The following is a 25,114-nucleotide window of genomic DNA, read 5'->3' on the forward strand; positions in this document are numbered from 1 at the left end:
AGGACTGGCAATATGTTCGTAAAACTGCACTATCGAGATCGAGAATGTACAGTTTCGGCGGCAGACAGTGGCACTGCATTCCAGTTTTTTATGTTTCCGCCGGTTTATGGCGGACGGGTAATTGGTGGCCGGGGAGCCTATCTGTGGACCAAGGCTCCAAAGCAGGCAGTTCATTGCGTTGAAAAAATTAAAATTAAGTACTTAGAAATTAAACTCCGTTTTCATTGGAAAAGTGATTGTGTTCTTTTTTTAAATTATAATTCTTAAGTTTTCGAAAATGAGAACTTTAAAAAAATTGTGTTCTAAATTTAAATATTTTATTTGTGAACACAGGTTAGGTAGGTATAAGAGTTGAGAGGCGGTAAAGATGCGATAAACTAAGTCGTATCTATAGTCCTTTTTGGTGTATTTTTCCTGTGTAGGTAAGTACATTAAACTGTAATAAAATATGTTAGAACTTTGATTATGAATGTCTGTGATTGATAAGATAACTTGAAGTTTTCCAGTTTTTTCTCACTATGTACCTACCAACTTTACATCTTTATACTATTTTATTTATCAAGATAGAATAAAAAGTATTAGCTGACCACAAACCCGTTCTTCAAGTAACATGAGACAAACTGTAACGTGTAACGAAAGAGTATAAAATTTCAACCAAAATATCTGTTAGAAAGTTAATCGATTCGCAAAATCCGGCTGGAGTGTACCCTAAACCGGTTGTTCGGCGCCAAGGCGGCCGCCATCGCGCCATTACGAAATTTCGGCCATGTTTGTTTCGCTGTGCAAAACCGCATTCGAAAAACTACAATTCTACCTAGATTTAAAACCAATAGAATCAAAAAGTAAGTTCGAAGTTAAGAGTAAAGACTTTACTAGCTTTGAATTCATATTCCAAACGATCGATTGTGTTTTTTGAGAAAAGCGCCCTCTCGCGATGACGTCAGCGCGGGTGGCGGCGCGAGGGGGGGTGGGGGCGGGGCGAGCGCGCGCGCCGCAGTCGGCCGCCGCCAAGTGCTCGCGACCGCGCCTGCGCGCCGCACGGCCGCACCACGCAGTGACGTTATCCCAGTTGCCATATTACCACCACCTCAAACAACTCGCAACCCTGTGGCCCCTTAGGGCTGTCTCCAGAACGAGCATAGATATATTTTGGTGAGTAGATTTTTTACAAATATATTTTCATGTAGTTTCAGTTTAGACTAGATTTCAGTATCGGTTTTCGTGTCTCGGAAATTTAGAACGGTTAAGATTTTCTGTTTTATCTCGTCAAACTTTTTATATTTTTATGTTTAAACTACCCTCTGATTAGTGGTAAAAAAATGAAAATTGAGCTAAATTCGTTAGTTACAGGCTAAGTAACATATATGTTTAGTTTTTTGGGCAGTTCTTTGTGCAAGTACATCCGGGTTCGTCTGAGGCTGTTCGCCCACAGCAGGCCTTGACCGCCGCGAACTCCGTCTAGTCTCGGCTTACCTACACCCATACACACACACGACACATGCATTTGTATCTCCAGTTAATTTATATTAGAAAGTCGGCTACGGTAACTTTATAGCCATTCCAGTCTTCACACTTCTCACGAGTAAGTACGTTTTTCTTGGAGAAATTAAATTGTCCATGAAATTATTTTGTAGACGCAGGAGTTTTTAATGAACGACTTTCCAGGCTACGTTCACCAAAATCAATATAGATGGCGTTGTACAGGTTTATCGTGATGATTACCTATTATTTTATTACTTAAGTACATAATTATACCAAAATACAATGTAATGGCAGAAGTATATATAAAAATATTTATTGCTTTTGGATCAGAAACGTATAAAATTATGTTGCTACCTATATTTCTTTTCTTATTTTGATCAGAATAATACTGGGTGGAAGATGTCGGTGCCTGGGTATAATAAAATTGTCATTATTGATACCCTAAAAACAAAGATAAAAGATGCATGTCTTTTATTTATGAAATTGGAAGGTTAAACGAAAGAAAATCTGTAGCCTGGAAAGTCCTTCATTAGGAAAAAAATGTGTAATTTATAATTGGAGGGACGCGCGCGTTGATGTCTAACGTATGGGGTGGTCTGGACGCCATTATTACGAATTAACGTATTCATTTTAACAGTTATCGCGTATTTTAAATTCAAATGAATAAAAACATAATTATTAGCGGGTAGACGCAAAAATGGCAATATAAAAATGTTTCGCTTGACAAAAAAGAACAGTTTTTTATAATTCCCTCAGCCTCGTTTACAAGGTTTCAAATTCTAAAGTCCGTTTACAATGTTAGTCGTGATTTTTCCTTACTCGGCGGACCTTGTTTCGAAACGAGGCAGATTTCCATCTTTTCCTTGTAACTAAATTCAATATTCCCCCCATGGCACCGACGGGTAAAATAATCCCCGTGTTTGAAGGGGACCTTATGCAAAGAACCCTCAATTATTGGATGTAAGGATACGACTAGACAAGATTAACAGATTGCTTGCTACTGAAATAAATCTTTTATTTGCATCGTAACCTTTTAATTGTGAAAGATACTGGGGATTTAAAAAGGCCACATAGAGGCAATTCATCTTAAAAAAGCCTTATTGCAATTTGACATTTGCGCACATAAAAGTAAGTGCGCAATGCAAACAAATGTCAAACAGTAATATTGCTTTTTCAGATGAATAGCTTCGATGTGGCTTTTTTAACCACCCTGTACTCTTAAACTCTCAGTTTTGCACCAATGAGTTATTAATTTATCTTAAGTGCAATTTTCACTAATACATACCTAGCTCGAGTATTATAGACGGCGATACGGCTCACCATCTAAAAGAAAGTTGTTCTAACAGAAATTTCGGTGAAGCGTGGGTACTCAGTTCATCTTGCGATGGATGTACCTCTGACCAGTTTAGTGTGTCCATAAAATAGGATTTTTTGGGATAAAACCTTTATACTGTAGCAAAAGCCGATAAAAATTTCGAACACGAGAGTGATATTGTAAAGAATCCATTTTCATTTTGAAGTAGGTACGGAACTCGATAAATCTGTATTTTCTATTAGGATACGCAGAGGTTTTTTGACAGTAAAATCTCCAAGTTACTTTATCGCGTTTTCATGAGGTCCGATTAATTGAGGTCTTGACAAGTCCAGTTTTTATGTTCTATGTATATAATACGCCTATAGGTATTTTATGATTTATTAACTATATTCTATGACACATGATATTCTATGGGTTTATATAGCTTACATGAACAAAAGACGCAATCCTCTTTAAACGCGTGTCTTTATTGCAATCCGCATATTTCTCATTTAATGCGAAATTGATGATATTCAGGTACATAACCCAGTGATATGTCGCCATATAAATGTGTTTCAACCGAGTATCGGGTTGGGCAACGTATAATGTTTAATACTTAACTGCATCTGGTTCTTGCTATAAGTAATCGTCGAAAACTGGGACAGATACCTAATTGTTGTAATTGCATGCAATACGTGCTGGACTTTTATAATTTTGCGTAATTTGCTCTTGGAATTTTCGTATTTATTTTTATAATTTATAAAGTAGAAAAGATCATCGTATCCATCCTAGGACTTTCTACAAAAAAATCTTAAATACTTATGGCTCTATCCACCTTATAAGGAATAACGAATTAGACTTTATGTTTTTAAATTCATTCTTGTATCATAGATACTTACTATCACGTGGTTTCCAGCATTTGTGCCCGGTTGTGGCAATAGACACGTGTCCTAGGTATTATTTGGGACTTAAATACAGCGAGGAGTGCCTACTCCTTCCTGTACGTTAAATATGATACACAAACTGAAAAGAAATAAAATATATGACTTGTTGTCCGTAAGTTTTAGGTATTACCGCGCCGTTTGATGACTCACTGTTTTCCCACTGAAAGAGGAAGCACAAAAAGTAGTAGTTATGTAGTAAACGCCAACTAGTCTGCGTCCAAAGCCGAACAATAACCTCTTGTTTAGACAATCTAGAATTATGATGATTTTTTACGTCTGGAGACGGCATACACATAATATACACAAACTAAACATATTTTATCTTTATTTAGACTAAAGTTTTTAAAATACGAACTTGATTCTGCTTTTGACAGGTACTGAAGACTAGGCAGAATAGTATTACGATCTTAGCCTTTCCCTTAAATAGGCCAAAAATGAAAAAAATACAACGTTTGATAGACAAATAAACACGAGTTATTGGGTAGTTTTCAGTTAATCAAATCAGTTACATTTATCAAACGTGAAAACAAGAAATTACTATGGAATTTGTATCGAATAGAACATAGAAAAACGGGATAAAAATATAGATAAATATCTCGGGAATAGGTGTAATATGTTTAAAAATTAGTGCTTTGTAAACCAATCATTATAATATGTAGGTATATATAAAAGCTCTGAAAAGAGACGGGCTTCTATTGAGTGTCGACGATATTGTATATTACTTTTTTATATTTTTTATAACCTACAATTATCAGTCAAAATGTAAATGTTCCCGGCACCCCATTGTTTAGACCGGGCAATAACATTCTTAGTAACAACGATTCGTCTACCAGACATCCACGCGTAGAATTCAAATACTTATTTACATAGTCACTGACCGTGAATCTATGTGTGAGTATGTATGTATGTACGTATTCGTGTGCATGTGTGTGTATGTAAAGTATCACGACCGTGTGAATCCGTCCGTCGAAGAATGTGCTTGGAAAAATCTAACAAATCCGTAAGGTGACCATGTTTTAGGCACGTAGGCTTTTTAAGTTTCCAAGAAAATGGTATAAGTTTAGTCACTCGACACGGTTTTTTTAAATTGTAAATAAATCTGAGGTTACTTTGATTTGTCTTATTATTATGTCTGAGTAAGTCTGTCTAGTGGTTTAAAGTAAATAGCTTTGACGTGCGTTAGTTTATGACGTCATTATTTAGAGATAATAAACGCATCCGCATTTTGTTAAAAAGTGACTCTTCTGACATATTCTTTCGTGGATATGCGTTCATTGAAATTTAAGGCAAATTAAAGAAAAATGTTGTAACATTTCACACCAAAAATCATTAAAGTACCCCCGAAAATGTAATGAGAATAAAACATACTTAACAAGAAAACCGAAAGCAAAATTTATATTAGACAATTGAACAATTTCGACGTCACATTTATACGAAATTTTGAAATTACTGGATGTTTAGAAGATCATTTCAAACACCAATCAAGGCTTGTATGAGTCGTTAACCGCTCCCATACACACAGACACGCAAATCTTCTTATAGCGGACGATTCACCACGCTGTATTCATAGAGAGAACGTTAGCCCCTTTTGTTCTCAGCGAATGCTAACAGTATTTTCGTATACTCAAATTAATACCATGCAGATTGAGCGATGAAAAGTTTCGAATACAGACTTATTTTTTTAAATGTTGAACCATAGATATACTAGACATGAATAATTATTTTTTAAAAGGACGTCGATTGTTATTTCTTTAGTTAGAAATTTGTAATTCGATAATTAAATGTTCTTTCGAATATTGAAACATTTGTCGTGAGTGAAAGAAAATACCAGCCAGTTTAATTATAATTACATTTTAAATTATGAACGAGGCTGAATTCCATTTAAAAGTAAAAACCAGTGATTCGAATGATTATTTAAACTGGCAATGGAACGATTTCGTTTCTGAATAAAAAAGTAAACGTGTGTCTATCAAATTAGATTCTTCCATTCACTTATTTCGGTGATTGTACGTCTCGATTTCCATAGTCATCGAGCGTGAATTTCTCGTGTGAACGCTCACAGACCGAGACCTCTGCATTTTGTTTTATTATCCCTCAAAATTGAATCACATACGCTCTGGTTTTCAAGCAAAAAGTTTTTTTTTATGAAAACTTACGATGGATTAATTTGTTGGAATTTGTTCGTAATTGCTTCATGCATTAACTATCTTTTTCAGTTGTAAGCGGATTTATTGCTTACGATCTTTCTGAGAATAAATAACAACGTTTTTTTGAGTTTGTCAGTAAGTACTTTATTAATTTGTAAGTAAATACAATCACTGGCAAGTGACGTGGAATCACAGACTATTATATTATTCTGTGTATATTTCGTGTGATGCTCTGTCGCGGAGCCACCACCTCCAATTCAGTTGAAAACGATATAGATTACTGTACGTACCATGTACATAGTGTACGTGAAAAGATTTTATGTGTACGTGCTATAATTAGAAAGAAAACAACAAATTAAAGTGGCTTCGCTGGAGAGCATACTCCCCAGCGGAGCCACTCAGTTTGCATACTTCGAGATGTTTTCTTCCTGTAAATTGTAGTATAGTTTGATGTACGTACTACGTACATAGTGTACGTGAAAAGATTTTATGTGTACGTGCTATAATTAGAAAGAAAACAACAAATTAAAGTGGCTTCGCTGGAGAGCATACTCCCCAGCGGAGCCACTCAGTTTGCATACTTCGAGATGTTTTCTTCCTGTAAATTGTAGTATAGTTTGATGTACGTATTACGTACATAGTGTACGTGAAAAGATTTTATGTGTACGTGCTATAATTAGAAAGAAAACAACAAATTAAAGTGTATATGACGGCATGAACAAAACGTGAAGCGCTGAAGATTTTAAGAAACAATCTCCTTCCGAGAACTTTTTATCTATGCACAAACTACTAAGAGAACCTATTTCAGACGAACGTCTCTCATACAAAACAAAGAGCCTCAGAATTTAGAGTATGACACTTGATTTTGACATATAAAATTATATTGCCACACGCCAAAATAATTGTGGGGTTGCCATAGTAATGATATGGCACGGCGTGGCAGTAGTGATAGCTTTAAATTATTTAGATTACTTTAAATTTTGATGACAAGGTTTATAAAAAAAGACTGCAGTTTACTTGTATAACATTTTATTTTTTAATTTTGTTTTATATTTTATGGATTTTTTTTCTGAAATAGAGCTTTATTATTATTATTTTAAATATGCCTTTTTGCATTAATGGCAAACTTTCCTCTAAACTCTCTAATCTAGAGACATCTGTACCCTTTAATATTTTGTTTATAATAACACTGCTAATCTTGAGAGACCCGGAAAGTTTTTAATAAAAATGTCTTTGTGCAATCCGCATGGCAAACACAATTGTTCCCAGTAGTCCTAAGCCTTCGCAAATTGTCATCACACAAACACTGTAACTTCTGCACTTCTAGAGTTCTTCCTAGCTCACTTTTAGGAAACTGGTGAAATATAGCGTCTTTTCGTCTTTTCGCTTACTTATCTTACACTCATACTGTATGGATATCACAGTTTTCTAGTTGAGAGGCTAACTACGGAATTTATTCAACGCAAATTTCACTCGATCACTTACATTTATAAAACTACAATGAAACAATGATTGATTTTGGATTTTGTTTGGTTAGGACGCCGGGCGGGCAGCGCTTGCCCTTGTGTCTATGTTTGTATCCTAACCTAAGATTGTCCCAAGATGGCGGAAGATCGCAGAGGGGTGAAATGAAGTAGGAGAGGGGTGAAGTAGCTGTCATTTTCTAAACTCGGTACATTTGCGCTATGGTACAATTTTTTTGTATGAACATTTCCGGCCGTGTATCTATGACAGATTTGACATAAATTGTCAGTGCCGTACCGATCCGTCACCAAACCTTGTCATCAAAATTTAAAGTAATCTAAATAATTTAAAGCTATCACTACTGCCACGCCGTGCCATATCATTACTATGGCAACCCCACAATTATTTTGGCGTGTGGCAATATAATTTTATATGTCAAAATCAAGTGTCATACTCTAAATTCTGAGGCTCTTTGTTTTGTATGAGAGACGTTCGTCTGAAATAGGTTCTCTTAGTAGTTTGTGCATAGATAAAAAGTTCTCGCAAGGAGATTGTTTCTTAAAATCTTCAGCGCTTCACGTTTTGTTCATGCCGTCATATACACTTTAATTTGTTGTTTTCTTTCTAATTATAGCACGTACACATAAAATCTTTTCACGTACACTATGTACGTAGTACGTACATCAAACTATACTACAATTTACAGGAAGAAAACATCTCGAAGTATGCAAACTGAGTGGCTCCGCTGGGGAGTATGCTCTCCAGCGAAGTCACTTTAATTTGTTGTTTTCTTTCTAATTATAGCACGTACACATAAAATCTTTTCACGTACACTATGTACGTAGTACGTACATCAAACTATACTACAATTTACAGGAAGAAAACATCTCGAAGTATGCAAACTGAGTGGCTCCGCTGGGGAGTATGCTCTCCAGCGAAGCCACTTTAATTTGTTATTTTCTTTCTAATTATAGCACGTACACATAAAATCTTTTAACGTACACTATGTACATGGTACGTACAGTAATCTATATCGTTTTCACATGAATTGGAGGTGGTGGCCCCGCGACAGAGCATCACACTATATTTCGTATCTGGATTTGCACCAATGATGCAGTTTTCACTAATACAGTTGGTTCGACCATTATAGACGGCGATACGGCTCACCCTCACCACGTTGGTCTTATAGAAAGCTTGGTGAGGTGTGGGTACTTAGTTGGGATATTGTTATAAGCTTATGTTATATTTCGTAAACGGAACGTATAGGAAGAACATATTCCAAAATTTAAATTATTTACATTCCTCTCAGACAAATTCGAAATCAAACTTTTGAAATAAGAATCCTTCTAGCTGATGCAATTTTGTCACCCTATCGAGGCAATGAAGTGCATTAGAAGTATAACCACGAACAACTACAAGGATGTAGTCATATCAGGCCGACTATCGGACTTATGCAGTATTGTTTGACGCAGCACATTTATAAAGGTTACATCGTTAGGTTTTATCCTTATGAGTATATCCTGTGTTTGGATTTAGAGTTGGTAATGCCATTTTAATTTAAGGATTATTGAAGATTATATATAATATTGTTGAGATTTTTGCGTTGTTTCTTGTCCCTTTCTGATTTACATAATTACTTTAATTCGTTCGTTAGAATTCGTCCCCGTGGATTTCAGTAATCGTGGGTGGCAAGTTTTTTCCACCCTTTTTATCAGCCCTTTAAAGAGCGATTTCCGAGATAAAACTATTCTATCTTCTTCCCTAGGTCTTAAAATTTCTCTAGACGAAATTTCATCCAAATCGGTTCAGTAGTTTAAGTGTGAAAAGGTAACAGACAGCTACTTTCGTATTTTTAATATCTATGGTGTGCATTTATGGATTACTAACAAGTTGTATAATTTTATGTCAGTCGTTAGAAGGTTAATATTTATACTTTCATATAGTTTTTGTACGTTATTTTTTATTATTAATATTATAGTGCAGTACTTTACGTAGTACTTTCCAACGAATTTTGTGACGAATGCTTTTCTTGGAATTCTTAGTGTCCACTACCTGCACATAAAAATGGTTAAGCACTTGTTCCCTTTTGTGGCAGGCTTTATTTAAAAAAATAATAAATTTAAAGTGGCTTCATAAAGGTCTGAGTAGGAAACAAAAGGTTGTACGAACAAGTTTTAAAGAGGTTCTTTATTCGAATGGACAGTTTACGAGTATTATGGGGTGTGAATACAATTTTGTCTTACGATTTAGTTAAGGGACAGTATTTGAGGGTTTTATTTGCTAGTTTTTAATGCTGCTTCGAATTTCAAAAAGTGTATTTTGAAATAGGAACGTATAGATTTTTTTAAATAAAGCTATTTATAATTTATTTTAGTCACATAATGGCCCCGATTCCTGCAGACATCTCTTAATTTTACTTTAAGTTATACCTGTCATTTTCTTATCCGCCGAAAAGGAAAGGGACGGATGATTGACAGCTCTTAATTTTAGGAAGAATGAGTAAATAAATGAATAACCCGGGCGAATTTTTAGACGGTTGTTTTAGATTTGTGCTTAAAATTGACGTGTGTTCCATAAATTTTATGCTTGTCGATTACCCGTCCCTTTCCTTTTCGGCGGATAAGAAAATGACAGATATAACCTAAAATAAAATTAGATGGTATTTACAGGAATTAGCACCAATGTTCTCTCTTGTCTACGATAGGTACACTGCGTGAACACTTAAACCACATGATATTTTCCGCCATGCAGGTTTGGCTAGAAAAGATCTCTTGTAGAGATAAGTCCACCTTTTCTTACATTATTTCATTGTTTTGTTATTCTTTGTCCTGTGTACATAAAGAATTAAATTAATAAGTGCAATGAAATGTTTAAATAAACATTTATTGGATTTATCCTCAAAGATTCAACCCAGGCATCGGATAGTAACTAGAACTAGCCATTTGGACATGAGGATAAAAAAAGATTTACCTACGAAATAAAAAAAAATCAGTGCCACTAATGTAGATTAAGAAAAAACCCGACCGTAGGTTCTTTAAAACACCTACTTAAAACAGTTGCTAGGAAGAATAAAAGGACTTCGATATGCAAATGCGGTCGTTAATAAATTTTGAGTGTGTAATCTTTATAACCTTGAGTTGCCGATAGTATAAACCTACATGATTTCTGTTTTGTCTCGTAACTGTGATTCACGTGGCTACGTCGTGATTGTCATAGTGTGGTTTAGGTATATATAATTATATTACTATTAATATCGTTATCAACTCCTAGAACTGAAACTGAGTAATTTATTTTATAAACGAGGAAGTAATGCCCCTACCCAGGAGTACGGGTGAAGACCTCAGCGGTTGCAGAGGCGGAGATGGGACGCTTCAGTAGTACGGCTTTGAAATAGACTACTCTGAGCGTCATCCCAGAGTACTGCGGGGCGGAATCCACTGCAATATGTTTCTCTAAAAAAGTATCAAGGAGAATGCTACACCGACAAGAGCGTGGCTCTAACAAGTGATGATTATGATGTATAAAGAGAAAATTGTATCGAATAATAATAAAAAGTTATAAAGTGGTATAGTTATGTACCAAAAAAGTAAAAAAAAAATGTAAAAAAATGCGAAATTTGAAATAAGAAATTGAGTCTGTAATATTTGTATCTGTGGCGTCCTGGCATCTTCTATTTGATCTTTCAAATTATCTAAATTTTAACTGAATATTGTGCGTGTCAAGAACGTAGTAAGTAGGTGAAATTCAATGGCCTTTGCCGACTCCAACGGGAAATAGGCGTGATCATATACATGTATAAGTACCTCTTATGTATATATGGCAAAATCATATACTTACTAACGGCCTCTGTGGTCCTGCGGTTGAGCGTTGAACTCACGATCCGGAGGCCCCGGGTTCGAATCCCGGTGGGGGCATATCACAAAAAAATCACTTTGTGATCCCTAGTTTGGTTAGGACATTACAGGCTGATCACCTGATTTTCCGAAAGTAAGATGATCCGTGCTTCGGAAGGCACGTTAAGCCGTTACTATATATGGTCCCGGTTACTATATACTGATGTAAGTGAGTAATCGTTATATGAGCCATGTCAGGGGCCTTTGGCGGCTCAATTATAACCCTGACACCAGGGTTGATGAGGTTGGTATTCTACCTCACAACCCTTTTTATGGACAAAATGAGGAAAATCTTCTTTCAAAACATTTCTACTTTTCCTTAGACACTTGTCTTCGTATCTGCATTTGTTTACCAAGTCATGGTCAATTTCTCCGCTCAACATGTTCAATGACACGTGACGCCCGAGTAGAGGCAAATTGCCCAACATTAGAGTGGGCGAATTGCTATAAATGTGGGAACTAAACATACTAAATAAGGCTTAACTATAAACCCATGCCGTATTAGGCATCGAAATTTGGAAGTAGATTAGCGAGTATTGAAACCAAGTAGCTTAGCTGGTTTTCCTAATTTAGGTATGAAGTATCTGTTTCTAATCCCGCTCTGTTTAGATTCTTAGTGCCGGTAGTTCGGTATATACCTAAAGCATTATCACAAAATCACAATCAAGAATAAGAATAAAATAAAATAAGAATAAGTGAGTAATCGTTACGTGAGCCATGTCAGGGGCGCCGGGCGTTTGGCGGCTCAATCATAACCCTGACACCAGGATTGATGAGGCTGGTATTCCTCCTCACAACCCACACGATAAGAAGAAGAATGAAAATAGATTCACGTCGATGAGATGGTTTATGTAATTGTACAACCATACATGAAACATACCGGGACCAACCAAATCAAATAACTATTATTAATAATAGTTATCTCACGACGACACCATGGTGGCACAACCATTTGGTCGGACAAATGCACTGAGGGTTCTCACCCGGTACAAAATTTAAGACATGGACGAGTGTAAGGTCAATTTGAATTGAGTAATATTTACGAGTCATTGCAACACTGGCCGAAATTAAAAATACAAAAAAAGTAAAATGTTTGAAGGCGGGAGATTGTTTTTTGTTTTGGTTGACGGCGATTTTGGTTTGGGAGTTTAGAGGGAGGTGGAAGAAAACTTGATTAGGCCTGAGTTACCCGTCCCTTTCCTTTTCGGCGGATAAGAAAATAACAGGTATAACTTAAAATAAAAGTAGATGATGTCTACAGGAATCAGCACCATTATCTTTAGTTATATTTTTTTATAAGGCTGTTTAAGTTTAAAGTTTTAAACGTATTCTAAGGCGCCATTTGGCAAAAGAACTTGAGATAATTTCATCATACTTAATTGAATGATTCATCCTCGTTTCACGGGGACAAAGGATAATTAAATTGCACCTAATTCAAGTACCTAATACTAAAGCTAAAAGATTCGCTATTGAGAGATGTTAATTAAGTTAAATGCAAGAAAATATATTAAAAAATGATAAAATAGCTGTAGAAGATAACCAGTTTTTAATGAAAATAGATATCGGTCTCTGTGGTCCAGTGGTTGAGCGTTGGACTCACGATCCGGAGGCTCCGGGTTCGAATCCTGGGGACATATCATAAAAATCACTTTGTGATCCCTAGTTTGGTTAGGACATTACAGGCTGATCACCTGATTGTCCGAAAGTAAGATGATCCGTGCTTCGGAAGGCACGTTAACACGTTGGTCCCGGTTACTATTTACTGATGTAAGTGAGTAGTCGTTACGTGAGCCATGTCAGGGGCCTTTGGCGGCTTAATCTTAACCCTGACACCAGGGTTGATGAGGCGGGTATTCCACCTCACAACCCACATGATAAGAAGAAGAATGAAAATAGATTCACGTTGATGATTTGGTTTATGTAATTGTACAACCATAGATGAAACATATCGCCTGTATCCCCGAAGGGGTAGGCAAACCTGCCTAGTATACACATCCACTCCTCTCCAGCTGTTTTGGAAATCAGAATCATTTATTCAACGTAATTATCATGAATAAACTTGTTGAAGATCAATGTAACATTTTAGAATTTTTCAATCAATCAATTTACGTCATTTCGCAAAGTGTTATGGCTGAGGAGAAGAAATGACAAGAAACTGCAACAGCAACACATCGTTTAAATCAATGAGGGTATACATTATAAGTTATTTCATAACTAGAGGAACACATTTAATACCAGACATTTTTATTATTTAGGTAATTATTAATCTTATAATAAACTTTATTACGTAAGCTTCACATGAGCTTTAAATTTATTTTCTGACAAATTAAAAATATTATCTATTATTTTATTGTAAAAAAGATGAATTGGTCACATGTAGGAATAGATGAGACATATACCTCTATAATAAGTACCCACAGTTACCGCAAGTTAGGTTAGCATCGTTTTGATGGTATCGAAATGTTTATAACCTAAAATATTTCGTAAAATGTTGCCAGTAAATGTGCGCTGTATTCGAATTTCGAATGAAGCTAAATCTATCGACATTAATTACACCTAGCCTAGATATTTGACGGCTATAAACGCTACTAACTGGGTTCTAGTATTTCAAATTGACACTACCTTAATTAGTCTGTGGTAACTTAACTTACTATGCAAAGGAGTCGATGGAAATCTCGAGAACACCGAAATGCTCCCCTTGTCCGTCTCGACCAATTAATTCCCCCGGAGTGGATCGCAGGTATCTTTTCTTTTTAACGCAGGTAAGCGATGCGTACACTCAAACAAAGTCCACCTGCCTTCCAATACTTCAACTTAAGGTCCCCCACATTTATTCGGTTTTCCCCTCCGTCGCCCTCAAGACTACTGCCTGCGGGGGGCGAGGAAGCTCCGTCTAACTCAGTCCTCAGTCTTGTTCAACCACCTGTGAGGTTTACACGGTTCTTTTTAGTGTACCGACTATTGATAAAAGTGCTTTGTTGTGTCGACAGCCTGTCCACCGTCTCAAGGTAAATACAACGTTTTCTAAATTCGTTTCCGTGTCATTTACCGATTCTCTTGACCGAATTTTTCTCATACAATTTCACAATGCCATTTTCCCGTCGGATGTGTCACCGTAAACGTATTCATTATTCAAACGTGCGGATTCACTAACGTGACGCATCTGTCTTGACATCTGGCTGGAGAGTTTGTTTAAATACCTTTCAAAAATGCACAAAAAAAATGTTAAGAACTACTGGTTTATCATAATTCTGTAATTATAATTAGTCGTAATTACGATGTCCGATGCCTCCGCCGTCGAGTGCGGAGAACCGCGAAACAATTGTGTTAATGTAGTGAATGAATCAATTATAAAGTACGTAGTCTACTCAATGAACGCACTAACAATTGCATTGGCGGTGCAAATGCTCATAATTTACCGACACATTTACAAATTCAATTAACGTACGTTTACTATGAATCACTCAAAAGGGGAATACAAATTCGTTATTTTGAATAAAACGTGATCGGATTACGTATACAGGTATTTACAGGTGAAGCTTTGTCAGTTGATTTGAGGGTGTATGATACAACAGTCGGCTGTGAACTTGTTACGTGTCTATTAAAGGTTTTCTAAGAAAGAAAACTGGGGGGTTAAAATGGCCACATCTAAGAAAGCAATATTGCTATTTGACATTTGTTTGCATTGCGCACTTACTTTTATATGCGCAAATGTTAAATTGCAATATTGCTTTCTTAGATGAATTGCTTCGATGTGGCCCTTTTAACCCCCCAGTTCTAAAGATAGACTGTCACAGCCCTGTTCGGAGAAAGCATGAATTTTTTCCTAGAATCACGGGTTCGCATATCCGATCGGGCTCTTAAGATACATAATTTGACTTTATGAGCTTCAATTCATGTTCGGATCATCGATCGAGGTCTCACGTGGTTTTCAGGATTTTTGCCCGGTTAATGTCAATAGGTCGCTCCCTATTACATGGAACTTACAGAACAGACGCGATGCTAATCTATATGTTTTCTCAAATAAAATAGCACGTGAGAAGGTGATAAGTTGTGATAGTTTGTCAACGCCTTAAAGACGAATAGGGAGTGTAGATTTAAGATCAGCAATACCGATTTACGTAAAATAAGATCGAGAGAATAGTATCGTTGAAAGCGTACTTTGTAACTCTATTTTATTAAACTCGAGATTCAAAGGTTCCTAGGTTTTTTTTGAACGTTCAAAGAGAATTAGATTTACGTGCAATTCAATTAAGATTTACTTAGCCGACAGCCTCTAATTTCCGAGTTAATCGTCCGTTAATGGGTTTAGAACTTCGTAATTGGACTCTCAAAGTGCAGTCTTTGGGAAGGGTGTAGGAGTTTTATTGAGTTTTGATTTAAAAGTTTTGGGTGTGGGAAATAAAACAATTTTGATTAAATACTTTTAAAGAGACCTGTATAGGTCTCATGCTGCGTTATAGAGGGCGTTGAAATTCAAACATATCACGTTGTACCAGTGCGTTTAAGCAGAAGCGTTTTCTTTACACGTATTTATATGCTGAAAAGTGATACATGTGTGTTAGTTTTTATTCACAATTTACCGTGTGCCACCTAACCCTTAAGTGTGAGCGGGACTCCATACGAATTGGTGCGGGGCGCAGTGGGTGTTAAAACTTAGTTAACTTATAACCAAAAAAATATTTAGCTATAATATTATACACGTATATAAAGTCAAAAATATTCCAACAAGTTGCACCAACAAGGAAAAGTAAGAAGCAAAAACACAGAGTCGTCACTACATTACTTGTATTCCTCAAAAGGCTAAAACCACCTTTTTGTAACATTTAAAGGCAGGTAAAGGAGATAAAAGATGAAGTATTACACAGAAGCGATGTATCTTTAAAGAAAGAAACATTTATTATTTTCGGACACCACAGACACAGACAGACAGGTACATTACATTTAACACGACAGAAACCACACGGAAAATAATAAAAAAAATAATTATAACAAAAGAACACTAAAACAAACCAAAATAACTCTAGGCAGACTTAAATCCTGAATGATCATAGTGTTTTTATTGACGAATAAATCTTCCTCACGAGTAATTGTTGTATTTGTATTTTTGCTGAAGTGATTTGCGTCGTATGAACAATTATAAAAGGTGCAAATCAGTTTTGTCAAAAAATTAAATATATGTACGACAGTTATTCAAGAGAGGGACAATATATCTTTAAAAATGAGATAAGACTTATAACTAAATAGAATCATGCTGTATTTTTTTTTTGCGAAATTCAGTCCCTAACTTGTGTTTGCTGCAGCCAGTTTGTTAAGAAAGCTTTTTTTATTTGTTATAGATTCTCCTCGGATGGGATTCACTTGCCTGTACAGATGGGGAGTACTGAGACAAGAAAGTATCGCTGTCTTCCAACAACGTGTGCTTCTTAAAGCGCCCTTCAAAAGAATATTATTACAAGTAAGACCTTACTAAATTCTTTATTCCTATTCACACTAATATCAACATACATAAACAGCCTATACGTCTAACTGCTGGCCACATACTTCCCCTATCAACTAGAGAGGATATGGAGCATACTCCACCACGCTGCCTCCGCTAAAGTGCTTTTCGAAGCACGAAACCATCTTACTGTTTCGGATAATCAAGTGATTCAAACCTCCAATGTCCTTACCAAACAAAGGACAGTCTCAATAAAGTACATACATACATACATAAACTCACGCCTATTTCCCACCGGGGTAAGCGGAGACTATGGAATTCCATTTGCTTCGATCCTGACACACTTCTCTTGCTTCCTCCACAAGCACGCCGATTCAGAGTAGACCGTACTAAACCTTTTCTACGGACATCTCCAATTTGGTCAATGTACGTCCTTCTAGGTCTCAATAAAGTGATTTCGACAAGATACTTTTAACAAAGTGCAGTACAAAAAGGAAATATTTAACAAAATCGTGAATTAAGATCCTTTCCAAATAAGCCCTGTTCCACAAAAACCGTTTATATATCAAAATCGTTAGTATTACACCTGTAGGCGTCAGGAGCTATTTACGAGCTGTTAGAAATATTGCAATAAATTCACAAGTCTGTAGTTCAGTCGAGAGTAGAACCTGGTACTACCAGTTCCATCGCCAGCTATTGAATAAGCCATTACTTAAGTTTCTACAGCAATTACTTGCCCCGTAAATGGGAATGGTCTGGTCTTATATAAAATTTATATTGCGGCACAGATGTTGGGCGAATAGACCGCTTATTGGCTGCTACAAACCAGGCTATCTGGGTTGTCTGTTTTTTTTTAAAAAACGGCTTTATTTCTTCGTGTGGCGGTAGGGTGACCATTTTTTTATTTAAGGGCTTTTGAAAATGTTTGTTATGCCAGCCTCATCGATCGAAACAGACAAGCAATGATTATAAATCATATATAATCGTAACGATCTCCGTGGTCCGGTGGTTGAGCGTTGGGCTCACGATCCGGAGGTCCTGAGGTCGATTCCCGGTGGGGACATATTACAAAAATTACTTTGTGGTCCCTAGTTTGGTTAAAACATTAGAGGCTGATCACCTGGTTGTCCGAAATTAAGATGATCCGTACTTCGGAAGGCACGTTAAGCCGTTGGTCCCGGTTACTACTTACTGATGTAAAAATTCGTTATTCGTTACATGAGCCATGTCAGGGGCCTTTGGCGGCTCAATAGTAACCATGACACCAGGGTTGATGAGGTTGGTACTCCACCTCACAACTTACACGATAGAAGAGAAGAGAGATATATAATTATAATATCAGTATCCGGTATCCATTATAATAGGTATTGTAAAAAGGTGTACCTTCGGATGGTAATAAGTAAAAGTCGACAAGTTTTGGAGACTTGAGAATTTGTTAACATTGAAATAGATGTATTTAGAATTAGTGCTGTGTTAATTTCGGCATGTTCTTATGTCATCGACTCCTATACTAGTTTTTAGTTTACTTACCTTCAGATTTTAATTTTAATAACGCACTTATACTTTATACATATTCCTTATTCTTATTGTTCTTATTTTAAAATCAAATATCGACTTCTCACGTACAATGTTATTTTTCGATTAACATATTGGAATTATGAACATAGACACGCTATGGCAAGAAAAAAACAATCTGCCCCACATATGGGACATGCACGTATGAGTTTCCAATGTATTGTCTCATATGTGGTTCATACACGTGTTAATAGATATAGAATTCCGTTTTTTGTACATCCCACCATAGACTAGGTACTTACTACAAGCGTAGGCGTCAGTGAGTCAAACTATTAATACTATTATCCTCCGTACATAATAATTGCATTTACTTAGAAATAACTAACTCTAGCGATTGAATCATAGAGTTCAAATAACGGTTACGGATCTCTACGCTTTGTAAGTCTATTATCACGTTTGGATAATAGATAATATAATTGATATCATGTGGTTTCCAGGATTTGTGCCTTTTTTTTTTGACATGGCTTATTGTAGATTCGCCGCAGATGGCATTAACTACTTGGCCGGACAAATGGGGAGCGCTGAAGGCTCTCACCCGGTTTAAGGATTTGTGCCCGGTTAATAGCAATAGTTGGCGAGGAATGGGTATATACTATACGGTATATACACCTCTGCCTCCCCCTTCGGGGATAAAGGCGCGAAGCTATGTTATGTTAGGTCCACTATCAGTTGAACCATCTGGCAGTTGAACACGCGGGAAGCATACAAAACTAAAGTTCTATTTACAACGAAATTCCGTAGCCAATTCACATCCAATCTAATAAACGCCGATAGGTACCCGATTCTATTGAACGAACACTCGTCCCATTTCGATTAGGTCATTTACAGCCTTCAGGATTTTCGTTCTCCCTCCAAAAGTCCTACAGGATCGTACAGTACGCGTGTTAAGGAATGTATTTGAATTCGACGCCCGCGCCACTTAGTATTCACGAGCGGTGCGCGTTGAATATGGTGTTTTTGTCATTCCTCGTTGGAATCGCGTTGTGAGGACGTGATGGGACCGAAGGACCAGGTAACGCGTGGCGACAGGTCGGACGGTTGGCCCAACTGTTTGCTAGTGTTTGTGATACTCATTTGATAGAAAGGGGAGAGATTATATGTCTATCAAGGTCTGACTTAACAACTACATCCTTCCATCCAGTTTCCTAGATTTACGAACCGTATGAACTGCTATTGATCTAAACGAGACATAGAAAGAATTAAGTAACTCGTAAAATGTGAATCTACAAGTTACACTTTCACAGATTCTTTCAAATACTAGAAGAAAGTGACTGATACCTTGAATTTTATACTTAATACACTTCTCAGTATATTCGCATTCGTGAGAAAAGTCTAAACTATACGAATTGCTAGGGAAATGATACTTTAAATCCGCTCATAAGGAAGTATTTTACGACGACATTATAACATATTCTTCGCTAAACCATGCTATTTCTACGGACCAAATCCCTGAAATTACGGCATACAATATATAAGGAATTCTCGCAAATTGTGAGTAAAATATTAAAGTAAGTATGAAAAGAGCCTTCTAACTTCCTGGTCATAAGATTGGATGAAGCGAAAGTAATATGTTAGGATCGTGGTGGAAATCGGTGGTTTCTACCTACCCCAATGGGAAATTGACGCCCTATTATGTATATAGGGTGTGTTAGGGAGTTTGACTTCGATAGCTAAAGAGAGAAAATTGGACTGACCTGAAGCTCCTCGTCTGCTGGATTTCGGGGACCCCCGGTCTCGTTCACCACAGGCAGTGTATATAGTCCTTGTGTGTAAGATTGCACTTGTCTTGTGTCGATAATTTGGAGTAATTGAGCACTTTTGGGAAATAGAAAAGCCTAGAAGGCGTATGAGCTCGTTGAGCCGTTGTGATTCGACTTGAAAAGTCTTGAAAATGTAATGAGAAAGAGACGTAGTTCAGTCTCTTCACGTTGGCAGCACTGTCGTGTGCGTTTCATTAGTGCACTTTGCAAAGCGTTTTGATCATATCCAAAATTCAAATTAGCTATCGATTTGGATGAATAGAAATACATAAATTACGAACTAGAAATAACCGTCTTGTGCTTGTGACAATTGGTTTTAAAAGAAGTACGGAACAGGGTGTTAGTGACACCGTAACGAAAGCATCGGATGATTCAGACCATGATTCTGAGTTGATATCAAGTGGAATTTCCTATCGGAAAAAACATGCCTATTTTCACTTGTATATTGTACTTGAAGCTGCAAAGAACCCTAAAGTATTATAAATTATTAAAAACCATCAATGTTAATCGCACGATGCGAAAAAGTTCGCGGCGCAACAAAAACTCAAAAAGACAAGAAAAACACCAACCATCGTTTTTAGTACAATCAAACAGACGTTCTATTTTTTCATTACCTTCTTCTTTTCAGTGCCTTCATGGCTAAACCACAACATTTCTTTGGTTCAAATCCTTGAAACTACGGCATAAACCTTGCAAATTGTGAGGGGTATAATTTTTAAATATTGTAAGCTTGCGAGTTAGCCTTCGCGTGGATGCCGGGTTATCGTCTCAGTTGATCTGAATGCAGCGTTTCACCTAATTCCGCGGTATCTAGATGGTAGGCTGGTCACGACCGCGCGAGGCCACGCCGCGGCCACGGAGCGTGACTGGAGCGTGACCCTATAAATGTCAGACGTCGTTAAGGTTTCCCCGAGATATTGGAAGTTGGATGTCATGTCGCTGTTCGTCTGTCGGATGAGACTTGTATTCGTAATTCAAAAAAAGACAGATGTCCATGTACTTTGTTTAGATCTTTGAAGCGTGTGGGTACTTTATTCATAATACGATGGATGTACATCTAACATCATTTGTTTGTTTGTCTTTTTGTCATTTGTTTAGAAAAGGTTAATGTCGTGTCATAGGGAAGTCAAGGAATTGGCCTTTGATAGACTGGAATGGAAAATGCTACACGGACAAGAGCGTGGCTCTTAAATTGATGATGATGATGTCTAACCTACTATTACAATAAATTCACCATCCCCCTAGCATTATCCCTTTTTTCAAAGGGTCCGCTTACCTAACCTGACGTTTTGACATGTTCAGTTTTTTACAGAAGCAACTGTTCTGCCTGTCTGACCTTCCAACCCGCGAAGGGAAAACCAGCCCAATACAGATTTTTTTAGAACATATATACCTCCGAAAATGCATTTCTCGGGTATGTGGTTTTCCTCACGATGTTTTCCTTCACCGCTAAGCACGTGATAATCATTTATGTTACAAACATGAATTCGAAAATTAATTCGATAATCATTGCTTTAGGCCTATGCTGGATTGGTGGCTGTGGTCTACAATAAATTATATCATAATAAGTATTATTTTTAATAATTTGAAATGCAGTAAAATTATATACCTATCTGACTTTAGAATAGGTCTGTTCCAGGGGTTGTACCTGTCCTAATTAAGTACGTACTTATATATTATGTATTTATCGATCCATACAAAACGAGGCAGTCCCAAAAATATTTCGACATTCAAATATTTTCCGTCGTCTATTCAATACAAAAATCGTCGCCGGCTATTCATCATAAATTCTGCTAAATATAACAAAGGAGTGTCTGTTGAATCTTTTGTGTAAACACCATCTATAGGCTTTTGAACTTGGCACAAAAGGTGCGTTCAGATTCTTGGCAAGGCCGACCATGGCCGTTGGCACTGACTTGGCAGGTAGTCACTGGCTGGAAGCGTGACTTCGATAATTACTCCCAATTTATTTTTTAGTCATTCACAATTATTTAATTTACTTCTTGTCTTGATAATACTCTCTTGTACTTAGATAAGTAACTCTTTCGAAAAGAGACAATTACTTTCAATTAACGAGGTATCTACTTAGATGTGGTTTTTAACAACACAATATAATATTAGTTCGCATCTAGAGGGATATTCCCAATTCGGCTAGTTAGAGGTCACAATATGTAAACCTTAAGTCTAATCTATCTTAGGTATCTAAGATACCTTTGAAGTATAAAAGTGTATACATATTGTGACCTCTAACCAAGAATTGCGATTTTACGCTAAGAGCACCACCGCTACTGATTATTTTACCACCTTTTTTGTATTCTATGTGTTCTCGCAAATAAATTGATTTGATTTGATTTTTGAGCATTTTATACATGGCATCTATTTATGGGTATTTAAATTTAAAAACTGTAAATTGTCATTGTCTGTTACGTCAGTACAGTATCCATGCGAATATTATAAATGGGAAAGTGTGGGTCTGTCTGTCTCTTGGTGTGTCCGTCTTTCACGGCAAAATGGAGCGACGAATTGACGTATTGTTTTTTAGTGGAGATAGTTGAAGGGATGGAGAATGACATAGGCTATATTTCGTCTCTTTCTTACCTCCCATTTCCCTGTAATGTGGGGTGGAAGTTTGTGTGGAGCATTCCGCGATTTTCAAGGTAGAGAGCTAAAAATTGGTATGCGGGCTATTTGTGAATTTATATTTAAATCATACATCATTTTTTTGTGGAAATCTGCCACCATACCTTTCAAAGAGGGGGTGAAACTTTATATGGGAGTTTTTGCAGTTTTCAAGGTAGGAAGCAAAATTTTGGTACATTAGGAAGGGGAACCTTGTTACCCCGAATTTAACGTGAGCGAAGCCGCGGGCAAAAGCTAGTATATTATATTGTGTTGTAGTGTAGTTATTTTTCTTATACCTATTTGATTTGGTTATAATAATATGTTTTGACAAAATTGTATGAATAAATAATACGAATTCCTTAGCCGAAACGCTATTTATATAATACGTGATATTTCGAACGTCTTATTTCACAAGTCTAAGTACAGAAATAGTGTTACAAAGTAAAGAATATTATCTTCAATAATAAATCACATCTATTGAAATAATGGACAAGAGGAAAATACTCCACGGTGTTTAGTTTGTAGGCCGTCGTTTCCTCTACACCACTCTGCTGTCACGGTCACATGTTTTTAAAGACCAAAATATCTTGACTCCTCATTTTCAACACGTCAATATTACAAAGTTCAAGTAGTAAACTGACGTGAGGTAGGTCTATGTATTCTGGTAATAGGACCACACATAGGTGTATTAACCTAACCAAACAATTCCGCGAACTAGCCTGAGCCTCTGAATATCTTTACACAAGTCATTCGCGCCGCGACCACGGTGGGTCTACGAAACCTTTACGCGGAAAACTTTTTAAATTTTTTGTTTCTTTTTTTTAACGGCCAGTGATTGGCAAGACGAACTTTTTTTTAAGTTACGCCATTCACGGACAGGTTTGAAGAGGTTTGAAATAGGTAATCAGTATCATGGCGATGTTTTTAAGTTATATTTTATGTAAATTAAAATTAGCTATATTTTAGGTATATTGATTGCATTACGTTCTCTAAATAGTTAGCAAAAGAAAAAAGAGATGACTTAACTAAAGATTTTTTATTATTACAAGATGAATATTTCAATAGCTTATTTGTAAACAATGTAATTTTAAAAAGAAAAATAACGGCAACTTTTTTCCTTAAAAAAAGAACACAACATTTTCGAGCGTTCGTAAAATAAGTCTTGATTAATTTGTATTTTGTTGAAAAACAAGTGAAATAAGCTGACGTAAGATGATTATGATTTGAAAAGTGAGGTGAGAGACTTCGATAATTAAAACATTTTATTCGAAAACGAAAGAAAAATTGCTGTTTAAATATATTCTATGTAATTAAATTAAAAAAAGAGATTTTTAAAGAAAATATTCCTTGTCTATTCTTTTAGCGATGCTCTTTGTTTCTATGATATTACATAAAACGATTTTATTAATTTCTATATTATCTTTACCTTATTCGACAAGCAAAGGCCTCAACAGTCAAACGTAGAAATAAAAGCTATATTCCTTTTATTTATTACAAGAGTTTTTAATATCCTGGATTTTCCCTTGTAGCGTTATTCAGTAAATCTACGCATTTTAATTAACTGTCAGTCCAACCTCAAACCGTCTTTTGTCCAAAATTTTAGACAAGAAATCTTTATTCAATACTTAGGTAGTCTTTCAAAGGGTTAATTGATTATTTTTGTTCTTTAATTGATTTCTTTGCTGTGATATTGCACTCATCATCATCATCTTTAATTAAGAATTTATTATTAAGTTTTGGATCCCTTTAGTTTTCTGTTTGATAGGTACAGAGCTTGTAAGAACATAAGTAGGTATGCAGGTTTATTAGGGCACTGTTAGGGCAAATGGCTGACTATGTTATGGCATTCACTGTACCTAGAATCCAAAAGACTGTAAATCTATAAACAAAGTTTTTATTTTATCACAAATACAAAATTGTATGCATTTAGTAAGATATTCCCTAGAATATTTAGTGCTAGCATCCTCGTTTTCTAGATTCCTTATTTTGTTAATTTTATGAAAAAAAATAAATATATATATTCGAATATTATAGAATGTCATTTAATATATAAATTTCATCACGTTTCAGGTCATCACTGTCCTGTGAAGAAAAATTATGGCATCCCTCATGACGTTAACGGACAAGCATTGAACTACCTACAAAATACGGTCACAAAATAAGTCTGCTGCTAATTGGTGTCAAATATACAGTTATAACGAATAATTACAGAAAGGTAACACTTGTAAAATATATAAGTTATAACAAAACATAACAAGTACTTTATTTCACGCACAGGATATACAAAATACAAAAAAATAGAGATATAGAAAGAGTAAGTACATATAATGGGGGGCGGTTATTTATGTATAAATTAAATAATTACGTTCTTATTTTTGGCGCTTAATATGCCTTCCTATTAAAAAATAAACAAGCGATAAACGCGTATTAAGTATTTGACAACCAAACAAATATTGACTCCAACTCACATCATCGTCATCACCAGCCCACTAA

General features: G+C 36.1%; 1 long non-coding RNA gene across 1 annotated transcript; it reads left to right on the top strand.

The window, feature by feature from the left end:
* Positions 1-1,012: 1,012 nt before the first annotated feature.
* LOC126372769 (uncharacterized) lies at positions 1,013-24,801 on the top strand. The gene is made up of 3 exons (XR_007567216.1): positions 1,013-1,152; positions 16,564-16,682; positions 24,692-24,801. It is a non-coding gene; the product is annotated as an uncharacterized LOC126372769 (long non-coding RNA).
* The last annotated feature ends 313 nt before the right edge of the window (positions 24,802-25,114 follow it).

This window comes from Pectinophora gossypiella, chromosome 2 (genome assembly GCF_024362695.1).
Source record: "Pectinophora gossypiella chromosome 2, ilPecGoss1.1, whole genome shotgun sequence".
Lineage (NCBI taxonomy): Eukaryota > Metazoa > Arthropoda > Insecta > Lepidoptera > Gelechiidae > Pectinophora > Pectinophora gossypiella.